This window comes from Nuphar pumila, chromosome 7 (assembly GCF_984573655.1).
Source record: "Nuphar pumila chromosome 7, dmNupPumi1.hap1.1, whole genome shotgun sequence".
Classification (NCBI taxonomy): Eukaryota; Viridiplantae; Streptophyta; class Magnoliopsida; order Nymphaeales; family Nymphaeaceae; genus Nuphar; species Nuphar pumila.
The window spans coordinates 12,237,005-12,249,956 of record NC_143255.1 but is presented as its reverse complement, the minus strand read 5'-3'; the positions used below and the strand labels follow the sequence as shown (position 1 = coordinate 12,249,956).

The following is a 12,952-nucleotide window of genomic DNA, read 5'->3' as shown; positions in this document are numbered from 1 at the left end:
CATAAGCGCAGGCTGCCAGATGCAGTCTATGAGCAAGCCCGATTCCCACGACCGGATGAAAATACTCTGAATGGAGAGGTAAGACTCTAAACCCTCTCTCATATTTCCTTGTATGTGAAAACTATTTTTCCTTCTGTATTTTACTCTATATCGCGTTGCTTATAAAACCCCCTTTTTATAGGGCACAGGATGGAAACAGAACTGTTTCCCCTTTATCCCATGCTAGTTTATCGGAAGCGATCATTCCAGATGTGGGCATGAATGCACATCATGGATAACCACCACGTAAATCATAGTGGTTAATCCAATATTCTCCCACTTGATCTGACAATAAACCCTTTAACCAAAAAACCTTATGGGAATAACTTGATGAATAGAATGACCTTTTTATTCTATTCTATAGGTTCTTAGCTCTAATCATTATGAGATTAACAACAAAAAAATGGAAATCATGAACTGAAAGTGATCACTTTATTTATATGCATATATCAAAAAGAGTTTAATAAGTCCATCATCATTACATGTTCAGAATATAATCTTGGTGCTAACCTTTTAGTAAGAGGATCAACGGTCATCTCTTTGGTACCAATATTAACAATATGCACTAAATGATTTTCCGTCCTTTCTTTAACAACAAAATACTTCAATTCCATATGCTTACATGATGTAGTACTTTTGTTGATGTTCGAAAAGGACACCACAACTTCATTATCAAAGTAGACCTTCAGTAGCTTCCCAATGAAATCAACCACCTTTAACTGTGATATGAAGTTCTTTAACCATATAGCCTGCGAGGTAGTCTCGTATAATGCTATGAATTCTACCTCCATTGTGGCCAGCAGTGGTCGTCTGCTTCCCACTACTCCAAGAGATCGCGCCCCTAGCAAGTAAGAAGACATACCCAGTAGTAGACTTTCTACTATCAAGGCATCCTTCTAAGTCTGCAGCTGAGTAGCCAATGACCTCGAGGTGATTAACTTTATGATATGTCAACATATAGTCTTTTGTCCCTTGCAAGTACCGCAAGACTTTCTTGACAGCTTTCTAATGGGGTATACCTGGGTTAGACTAAAATCTGTCAAGCACCCCTACTGCAAAAGAAATATCTGGTCGAGAACATGTCTGCGCGTACTGCAAGCTGCCAACAACTGATGCATATGGATAAGCACTCATCTGTGCTTTGTCAATATCGTCTTGTGGATAATCCTTTAGGCTCAGCTTGTCACCTTTTGATATGGGTGTTGAACTAGGAGAACAATTCTCCATCCCATATCGCTTTAACACCTTATCTATATAGGATATCTGGGAGAGGCCTAGAAAACCTTTTGCTCTGTCTCAACGGATCTCAATGACAAGAACATAAGCAGCCCCACCCATATTTTTCATATCAAAATGTGATGCAAGAAATTATTTTGTCTCTGAAAGCAACTTTATATTGTTGGTTGCAAGTAAAATCTCATCCACATACAACATCAATATAATGAACTTACTCCCACTTTCTTTAAGGTGTATACATTGATCAATAATGTTTTCTGTAAACTCGAAAGTCATAATGACTTGGAAAAATTTGATATACCACTGTCGGAAGGCCTGTTTAAGTCCATATATTGATTTGTTGAGCTTACAAACTAAATGATCATTTTTAGAGAAACCAAGAGGTTGATCCATATATACCTCTTCATTCAGATCCCCGTTGAGAAACACTATTTTCACATCCATCTGGTGTAGCTCTAAGTCATAATGAGCTACAAGGGCCAAAATTATCCTCATTAACTCTTTAGTTGAGATAGGAGAAAATGTCTCATTGTAGTCAATGCCCTCCATCTGGGTGAATCTTTTAGTAACCAATCTTGTTTTATGTCTCTCTATGTTACCTTTGAAGTCTTTCTTGGTCTTAAAGACTCATTTACACCCTATGGACTTTACTCCCTTAGGTAACTTGACAAGATTTCACACTTGATTTTTAGCCATAGAGTCTAACTCTTCTTTCATGACTTATATCCATTGTGTAAATTGTTTGCTTTTCACAGCTTCCATAAAAGTCAATAGGTCATCATCCATATCTATGAAATCATTAGGCTCTTGAAGGTACACCACATAATCAGGATGTATGGCAGATCTCATAATTCTTGTGGATCTTCAAACTGGTTGTTCTTCAGGTTCAGATTGAACCTGATTATTCTATTCGTACTCTTTCGCATTGTCCACAATAGGTTCACTTTGGATTTGTGCATCAACAACCGAATGATCAACCACATCATCATTAGGAATAATAATGTTGTATTTCTCAGTGTTTTCCTTAACAGATGATAAAACTGGATCATGTACTTCCTCAAAACCAAGGTTTTGAAGTGTACTTAATCCTACTGAACCATCTTCTAAGAATTTTGCTTTATTTGTTTCAACGATCTGTGGTGAATGAGATGGGCAATAAAACTTGTACCCTTTTGATCTTTTTGGATAACCAATGAAATATCCACTGGTTGTTCTTAGATCAAAGGCTTTAATGTGAATGTTATACAACTTAGCATCTGCACGACATCCCCATATGTGCATATAAGGCAAAGATGATTTCTTACATATCCACAACTCGTAAGGAGTTTTAGGCACAAATTTTGTAGGTACCTTATTCAAAATATGCACAGCTGTCCTTAAGGCTTCACCCCACAACTTAATGGGAAGTGTTGAAAAATTCAATATAGCTCTGAATATTTCTTTAAGCGTTCAATTTCTTCTTTCAGCTATACCATTCTGATAGGCACTAGCAAGCATGATATATTGGGACACAATGCCTTCCTCTTTGAGAAATCACGCTAATGGTCATTCTCGTTGCCCCATCTCAGTAAACCTACCATAATATTCACCACCTCTATCAGACCTAACTATTTTAATAACTTTATCGATTTGTTTCTCTACTTCTTTCTTAAATTCTTTAAACATCAGATTTTTCAAAGATCAAGTAGAAATACATATACCGAGAACAATCATCAATAAATGTGACAAAATATTTTTCATCTGTGTAACAAGGAGAAAAGGGTCCATATATATCTGTGCGAACTATTTCTAATATCTCACTACTGCGTTTGACACCCTCTTTATATGTGTTTGTATGCTTAGCCTTTATGTAATCAACATATGGGTCATTGTCGGTAAAATCTAGAGATTTCAAGATCCCTTTATTTACAAGTCTCTTTATTCTTTTTTCAGATATATGACCCAACCTTCGATGCCAAAGCATCTAAGATCTATCATTTATCAAGCTACGTTTATTTTCAACTAATGCGTATTCAGAATTCAAGGACTCCTGACTTTGGATCTTCACATTCAATCTATACAAACCATCATAAACTGATGCAGAACCAATTTCAATTGAATTTCTTTAAATGAACAATTTAGAATTTTTAAACTTAAAACAATATCCAAATTTATCTAATTTTGAAATTGAAATTAAGTTTCTACTATATGATGAAATATAAAAGACATCGTGAAGATCCAAAACTATGCATGTATTTAGAGTAATCTTGCAGGTTTCAACACCCTTCACATATGAACGCATCTTGTTTTCTGAATAGATGCTCTTCTTATGCATTGTTGGTTTCCTTCTTCTCAGAAACAATTGTAGACAGTTGAAAATATGAACAGTAGCACCAAAATCAATCCACCAGTTATTTTCAGAAATTTATAATAAATTACATTCATGAGAAACAAATGACAAATTACCTTGCTTTTCCAACCACTTTTTGTACTTTATGCAATCTATCTTCGTGTGTCTTTTTTTCTTGCAAAAAAAAAAAACACTTTATGAGATCAGAGTCAGATTGTTTACCTTGGGATGTCTTATCCCCTGTTGGCTTCTTCCTAGCATTTCTCTTAACTGCATTCTTTCTTGGTCCTACATTGGATGCATGAGAAACCATATGTGCACTCTGCACCTTCTCCCATTTCAACCTCTCTTCTTCTTCAACACACTTGGACATAAGTTCATTGAACATTCATTCATCATTATGTGTGTTGTAAGAGATTTTGAAAGGTCCGTACTCCAAGGATAAGAACCCTAGAACTAAATGCACTAGCAAAGAATTAGAGATGGTTAGCTTCATGTCATTTAGCTAAGACGCTATGTTCCTCATTTCCAAAATATGCTGGCGAATGTTTTTTCCTCCAGTATATTTCATAGATATGAGTTGGCTTAAACTGCATGATAGTGTTGAAATTCTTTGACGATATACATGTATTCAGTCACTTTGGTGACGTGAATATACTAAGTCATCTAACTATCCTTAATGCTAATATTAAACAATCATTTACGTATGCATAATTTCAAATAAATGCATGAACAATAACAAAAAAATGCTTAAATGGGTAAAACCCTGGGTCCTTAAGCAGGAACCAGTCTAAAAGCACTTTGAGCAGATCTGAAACAATCCCGAACTGGTTATCCAAGGGTATGAACCGGTTTTGAACCTTATGAACTGGTGTGAAGTATGAACAAAAGTTCATAAAAATCCTATAATTGTATGCCAAAATCTCTGTATTTTCTTATATTTATGAAAATAGGGTCTTAGCATCTCAAAACCGGTCAAAATGGCTCTGAATCGATCCCGAAAGGGGACCGAATCAGTCTCTGATCCTGTTCAGGCCAAATAGTGCCTGGACCTTACTGGATTCGGGTCAGAACCAGTTCAAATTGGATCTGGGTCAGACCCAACTTTAACTGGATCCAGTTCGAACCCGACTTGAACTAGTTTCAGGTTGGACTCGACATATAATCAGATTCGGGTTTGACCCGGTTTTAACTTGATCCGGGTCTGACCCGATATATAATCAGATCCGGGTCTGACCCGATTTTAACTTGATCCGGGTCTGGACCCGGTATATAATTAGACCCGGGTCTGACCCGGTTTTAATTTGATCTGGATCAGACCCAGCATGAACTGGATCCGGGTCTGAACAGGTAACAGACCCGATTCGGTTCCATCTGATTAAAAATGAAACTGTAAAATAGAAAACCCAAGGGTTTCCTATTTTCTGCAAAAGGGGGTTAGGGTTAACCCAAATCACCGCTGGCGACCCATGTCGCATGTCGGTGACCCATGTCGCCTGCCATCGACCCATGTCACCTGCCGACGACCAATGTCACCACACCTGTCGGCGACCTTTATGAAGCCCGAACTGGTGTTGCACCTCTCCTCGCTCGACGATAGAGGAGACAGGGAAAAACGTTTTTTTTTTAAACCCTTGTGCGTTGTTGACCATTAGATCGACGATAGTCTGCGACTTCCACCAGCAATGGTTGATGCTCCTGCAGCCCAACGACCACAGGTAAAAGCCCAAACCCTCCCCCCCCTTCTTTTTTTTTGTTCTGTCGCTCTACGACGACAGTCGCTGGTGCCAACGACCAGCTATAGCGTTGCCCCACGATGACCTGCATTGCCAGGCGACCGGGACACACCCCGCGCAGCAGATGCAAGGTGTGGGCCCATAACCCATTGTTGGGGAGTTCCTTATGGGCAGCCTGCGTACAAACAGAAAAAATACACAGCAGAAACTGTATCTGTGTAAAAACAGAAAAACAAGGGGGCTGAAGTACCTGATGCCGCCATTGTATAAATGTTGTAGGTGGAGGTCGACTGAAGCAGGGGAAAACCAGACTGGTGGTGGCTGGAGTAGAGGATGCAGTTTTTCCTCAGTCGGACTGCGACCCTCCACAAGCGCAGGCTACCGGATGCAGTTGGTGAGCAGGACCGATTCCCGTGATCGGATGAAAATACTTCGAATGGGAAACCCTTTCTCGTATTTCCCTGTATGTGAAAACTATTTTTCACTCTGTATTGGGTTGCTTATGAAACCCCCTTTTTATAGGGCATAGAATGGGAACAGAATCGTTCCCCCTTTATCCCATGCTGGTTTATTTGAAGCAATCATTCCAAATGTAGGGATGAATCCTCATTTAGCTTCAGCAGAAAATAAAAAATCCCAACAAAACATAGTTGGAACTAGGGTTTTTTTTTTTTTTGAAGGATCCAACCCTCCTCGGTCTTCCCCCTGTTCGGTCTTTAGTATCAACCTTCCTCCCCCTTTCTGAACCTCCATTATGGATCTATCAACAAAACGGGTCATATCTAAAATTGATCCATTTTATCATTTAAGTAACCTAAGGGTTTGACGACACATCTCGCATGTCGCGCAGATAAAAATCACAAAAAGCTCATGTTTTTTAACAAACATGGGACGTGGTGAACGCCGTCCACCATGTCTATTATCTATTGTCTTTTTTGTTCCACATGCCTCCCCGTTGCAAAAATAATAGGGACGGGCAGAACGATAAAAAAAAAATGCATCGATAGGCGCGCTGCACCCGTTGATGCATCTCTCTCCCACGAAAAACGATAGCAAGGAGACGGAGGAAAGGGGGACGATAGAGGAAAGGAGGATGGCGGCCCCATTCTGGCACAAGACGACACGGGAATCACCATAGTTGGCGATGGTCTCTCTCTCTCTCTCTCCTCACCCGAACGCGGGAACAATCCCAGTAGATGACGCCCCTGCCGGCCTCTTCGATCTGGAGGAGCTCGTCTGACTGCAACATCACCAAAGCGAACAAACCATCAGGCCCGCAGAAATCATCGAAAAACGATAGCAATTGGTGGAGGAAAGGGGGAGGACAGCCCCATTTTGGCACAAGACGGCCCGAGAATCGCCGCAGTTGGCTACAGTGATCTCGCTCGCCGTCACCACATCGACCACCATCGTCGAGCGGATGACCTTGTGGTGGGGCATTCCAATCTCGTAGCGGCACGCATTTTCGGTGAGGCATTCCGATCTCGCAGCGGCACACGTTCTCGGCTATCGTCGATAGAGCGTCTTCCATTTCCCTTCTTCGGCCACAGGCGGACGACGTCCCGAACCTAGGACGCCTGTCGTCAACCTCCAGCGGACTGGTAGGATTTTCCAAGGCACTCATCGTCTCCTTGCTGGTAATCGCCGCGACATTCGTCTTCTTCTCATTGGAAACGGCATTCGCCCTCTTTCACAGGTGGGATGTTTGCTCTGGTCGTCGAAGTAATTCCACCCATTATCCATGACTGTCCAAGTTATCTGAACATCGTCATCAAACAACGGATATATGAAACAATTGTTACAGAACCAATAGAACAAATGTTCTGTTCCTGGACAAACCATCAAACATAGCCTAAACTATACATATCCAGAGCACAGGCTCGAACGATAATTTAGTACCTACAAAAGGAACAGTAAATCCAGACCCTGCCGGTTTAATGATCAACCTAAAAGAGTTATGCCTTTCATCATATCTGGAGTAAAACACCAAAGCACACATAAATCAAGCATCAGCTTCCAGATCCCTTTATGAGCTATCAATTTAGATCAAGACAATTCATCCATCTAGATCTCAATGTGACACGATGAGTACAGAGCAAGCTCTAATGTAATATCGTCGGAACCCCCTTGGATGCCGTTGATCTAAAATAGAACGAGCATCAAAACCACTGATTGAGATGCCGACAAAAAAAACTTGAAGCATTTTCCCCGATGCCCTTCACGCATACATTACCAGAATGGTTTAAAATGAACGGCTCATAATGAGCCCTCCACACTCATCGATGGGTGTCGTCCATTTTTAAGACAAAAGCCATCCCAGGCATCTCTGACTAGGGGTGGGCATCGCGCCGACCGGGCTGGTCCGGTCAATGGCTCGGCCCATTTACTATTGGGCCGGGTTTTGGACCGGTTTTTAACGGGCTCGGGTTTGAAGAGAGAGAGACCCATGGCCGGGCCCAGTGGCTCAATGGGCCAATGCGAAAAGGGCTGGGTCCGGGCTGGCCCAAATAAGACGATTCCTAAATAAAACAATCCTAGCCAACTGTGCGCGCAATTAATTATTTTTTCTTAAAATTAATGCAATTAATTAGGTAATTCAAAGTAATTAACAAGTTTCCATGTACCCAAGTTACTATGTGTTTTCTAGTTTCCATAAAAATTACTTTAACTTTTTTTTATAACTCAAGCCCATCAGCCGGCCCGGAAGCCTGCGGGCCGGCCCATTAGCCTGCAGGCCGGCCCATTAGCCTGCAGGCCAGCCCGGGCCCGGCTTGCTAGTGGACTGGGCTGGGTTTCGGCCCAGTTCCTAATGAGCCCGGGCCTAAAATCCTGGCCCAAACCCGGCCCATAGTGGGCCTGGTCGGCTTGGCCCATTGGGCAGCCCGGGCCGGTTGCCCACCCCCACTTCTGCCATAATCCTCTCTCAATTGTGTCTGAATTGGTGATCACAGAGCTTGGCAGTCTTAAGCATAGTGACAAAAGTTAAAAAAATGTCCAAATATTGGCATTTAAAAACTCACAAGAATTAGAATTTGTTTTTTGAAAATCTTGAATTTTTTGGCAAAAACTCGACAATAAAAAATAAATATAAAATATAAAAATAGTATTATAATAAAATATAAATAAAAAATATTTAAAAATAAAAATCACATAATTTTTCATGATAAATATCTGTTGAAAACATAAATATTGCATTTAAATCACGATATTTATGTTTTAACAAAAAAATCATAATACTTTGAAAAATATCACAAAAAATTATTGTTTTTAACTTTCAGATAATTTCTCTCAATATTATCTCAAGATTTTTCATAAATCTCACGATATTTGTCACTATCGTCTCAGGTCAAGCTAGCCAACTTTGAACCCTATCAGTATGTGACTCATCCTAATGACCAAGATCATCAATTGTAGTCCTTTGGGGGACTGACCAACCATGTGAAATGCAGACAAAGATGAGTGGACCCATGGGGACATTAATTGCAAGGTGGATCGAGTGTGACCATCTATCCACTCCATTGGCACCATCTCGCTTCCACCATCCAAACAAAGCCTACACATATTCTGTGAAGCTAGTAAACTACACATATAGTTGTTCGCAATTTAGTGGCTTCCTGTCCATATCAAGCGGATTGTCAACATATATTTAATGTCACATAGACAGGGATATTACACAAGATACGGATACTAAATTTATGGAAATTAGGACATGATGTAATGCATATTTTTAAATATATAAAAATTTCATCAAAATAAAAGTTTAATTAAAAGAAAGGTAAAAAGAATATCTGTATGTGAAGACATGGTGTTAGGCAAGATGAAAAAAGCAAAGGTAAACCTAAGAGGAAGAAAGTAGAGATGATTTGATATTTCAACATGGTATATTGATTTATATGTAGGAGTATTTTTTTGGGGTTAAGTGATCTGTCACATTGTGAATTCTAATGAACAAATGAATCCGGGTTTAATGTAGCAATCCACATACAGTTCAGTTTAGTTTATTTTTCTCAATAAAAATATGCTATGAATGTTTTGTCTCATTTTCGTATGGATGGATGCAAGCCTGTTACCACTTCAGCTGCCTATGGGGGAAAACTTTCTCTTTGTGATTGGTGATTCTCTTCCTAATCCCCTTGAATATCGTCAGCTCATGGCTTCCTTCATATTTGGCAATGACTCAACCCGATATTGTTTAAGTTTGTTAGTTTATGCATCAGCCTTCTACAATTTACATAGTTGATTTAATAAGCATAGACTCGTGGGACATACCTTTTTTTAGGAAAAAATATGACTTTTTCAAATCACAAGTTTTTGTATTTTCTCAACCGTAAGAATAGACTCGTGGGGCATCAATGAAATCCCAAAGAGGGGTCTAAAGATAGAGATGACTAAGGAATGAGTGGATCCGGACTCTTAATTATAGAGGTAGTTGCAACATCAAAATTCTAAGCAGGAGACGTAGGATAATACCTATCATCCTCAGCAGTAAAAGTAGGATAATTTAATCCTCCTAGTAAAAAATTCTGCAGAGTAAGAGTAAGGTGGCTGTGTGCAAGTGACTGGAATACGCCATAAAAAGGGTATTGTCCAAAATCAATGTTTATAGCCTGTGTAACTTTGCTTAATGAATTTATTGACCACACAGGTTACTTTTGTAGAATTGGCTGTTGAATATGAGGTGATAACAAGAGCAAACTGATCTTGGATAAAATATCTGAAAAAAAAGTCATTATGAATAATTCAAAACCATCACATTGGAGGGTCTGGCACGTTGGAGAGCAGCAATCTCGGTTGGGAGACTGCATTTATTATTTTGATCATTTTTATATTCGATGCGGCTGCAGATACATGAAATAGTAGACTTCCATGATCAGTTTATCAATTTCCTTTTCTCTTTTACCTTGTTGCTTTTAAAAAGCATGGAAAAAAACAAGTCCAAATTACTGAACGATGTGGAATTCAAGGCCAGGGCTTCCGTATATGACACGATAAACATGACCAAGTCATGACTACCGTTTGATGTGGAATTCAAGAGAAATGGTTATGTTTACATTGTGCCAGCTAGTGAAAATTGATGGTGTACATGCATACATATGCATATGCATGTAATTAAAGATTCGCCTTTAGGTGTTAATTAGCAAGATGGAACCAGGAAATTTCCCTCTTGGAAAATGGAAGCTGATGTTTTTCCCTGCTGAAGTTTGATTTAATGCATGTCATGCCCCTGTTATTCATTGGCTCCAAATATTCTTAAACGTACCACTGGGGTTTGAACCTGCAACGTCCCACCACAAGGAGACGTGTACTTACAGCTCTTACCAACCACGCATGCAGAGCACCCGTTGATAAATTAATGGTGTACATGCATTCATAATTTCTTGATTTTTTATTACCCAAGGAGAAACCACTGCTATGGTTCGGACTTCCAAGATACAGGCCAAGAGGTGCAAAATTGACTGTGGCCTTGCTTCAGTATTTAGGCTGTAAAATTGACAGTGCAAAATTAACTAATTTATTAGGATTTATACATGTCCAATATCACTCATTGGATGCGGCTTATGCGTGTAAAAAATGCAGTGTTCTACGACCGACTCATCAAAGGGAGTAAATTGACCGCTACCAGTGCAATAAATCTAATCTGTTTACATACTTTGAAGACTGAGCTTTTTGTTGAAATTTTGGTTGTCACTATCTGAAACAGCCACCTGCTCTTGTTTCTGTTACACTCTTCCCTTAAAGAATTCAATTACAATACGCAAGCAACCAATCCAACACTATAAATACCGAAAGCAGATCAGGCCATGAAAATGACCGTTTTTGCTCATGCTGACATCGTAGTTATCCGATTTGCATTTTAAAAAGTTCAAAAGTCAACAAAACCACGTGGCATTCATCCAAAATGCAAACAGACGGTCACGATGGCCGCATGAGCAAAAACGCTCATTTTCAGCGTGACCTGATCTGCTTCCATAAATACCCCCATTAACCTTCTACCCATTTCATCCATTCCAGCAAAAAAACAGAAGCACAAAGCCATGTTGAGCCTTCTCCCCCTCTTCATCACCCTCATCTCACTCTCCCCTATCACCCATGGAGCCAACTTTGAGATAAGAAACCAATGCCCCTACACCCTTTGGGCTGCTGCCGTTCCCGGAGGCGGCCGCCAGCTCAACCCCGGCGAGTCTTGGACCATTAGCGTCAGCCCCGGCACCAAAATGGCACGCATATGGGGTCGCACTGGTTGCAACTTCGATGGAAGCGGCCGGGGCGGCTGCCAAACAGGAGACTGCGGTGGACTCTTGGCTTGCCAAGCCTTTGGCCGGCCACCTAACACACTGGCTGAGTATGCACTCAACCAATTCAACAACCTTGACTTCTTTGACATATCCCTTGTGGATGGATTCAACATCCCCATGGCATTCAACCCTGTAAGCAACTGCAGGGGAATCACCTGCAATGCCGACATCAACGGCCAGTGTCCCAACGAGTTGCGCGTGCCCGGCGGGTGCAACAACCCTTGCACTACGTTCAGGCAGGACCAGTACTGTTGCACCGGGTCGTCCGCGAACAATTGTGGACCCACCAACTACTCCCAGTTTTTCAAGGATAGGTGTCGTGATGCTTACAGCTATCCAAAGGATGATAAAACTAGCACATTCACTTGTTCTAATACTGACTATAGAGTCATCTTTTGCCCTTAGAAACAACTTAAAGACTGGGTTATATGGATCTTGCTATACCTAGAAGTAAATAAAGCATATAGTTGCACCCTTGTTGCCTTGCTTTGGGAAACAAGGTCAAATAAATGTACTTCGTATGCTTACTAATAAAAAAACTCTCTTTTATATTTGAATAGAAGAACTGGTTCGCTTTTGTGCACTCATTTCATGCGTAATGTTCCTCTATTTTTGTTCTTTAATTCTAGTTGAAACGACGAAAAAGGGTTGTGTCCTATGTCATATGATGCTGTACATCATATGTAGATTCTAGCTGTCCAACTGAATGCAATTGGACGGTCTGGATCATATGTATGAATATGGCCAAGGAGTTGCATTCGGCTGGATGGTTAGGATCAAAATACAACTATGCAGATGCATTTGGTTGGATGGCCAGGATCTACATATGATGCTCATATGTCATAGGATATAACCTTTTTTGCTATATGATGAAATAAATAAGAATGCTCCACTTCAGTCTCCTGTCTCATATTGAAAGAAGAATCAAAATTATACCAGCAAAATTGGGTTAGATAGACTGTTGGATCATCTCATTCTCGTAGTGCATGCATACTCTAACTCTTGCTGAGAAGGGGATGGTCCTACCTCTTTTTTGGTCACTAGGACCCTCCGAAAATTGTATCAAGTATTTTTTGCTTGATCCAAACTGTTAGATGCGTATCATTGTTTACTCAATAGAGAACGTGTATTTTGATTAAGAATTTTTATGCTGAGATGTGTATTTTAAAAATGTAAAAAAATCAATGGTATATATTATACTAAAATTTGATGACAAAATATTTATATTTTCACATCAAAAGAAAGCTTGTTTCTCAGTAAACACTACAAGAAAATACGTTGTTAGCGACGGACGTTAGCGACGGAAAGATTCCGTC

At 40.2% G+C, this 12,952-nt stretch overlaps 1 pseudogene; it reads left to right on the top strand.

Annotated features, from left to right (window-relative positions):
- The first annotated feature begins 11,345 nt into the window (after nt 1-11,345).
- On the top strand, nt 11,346-12,077 carry LOC149831164 (protein P21 pseudogene; annotated as a pseudogene).
- Nucleotides 12,078-12,952: the final 875 nt, after the last annotated feature.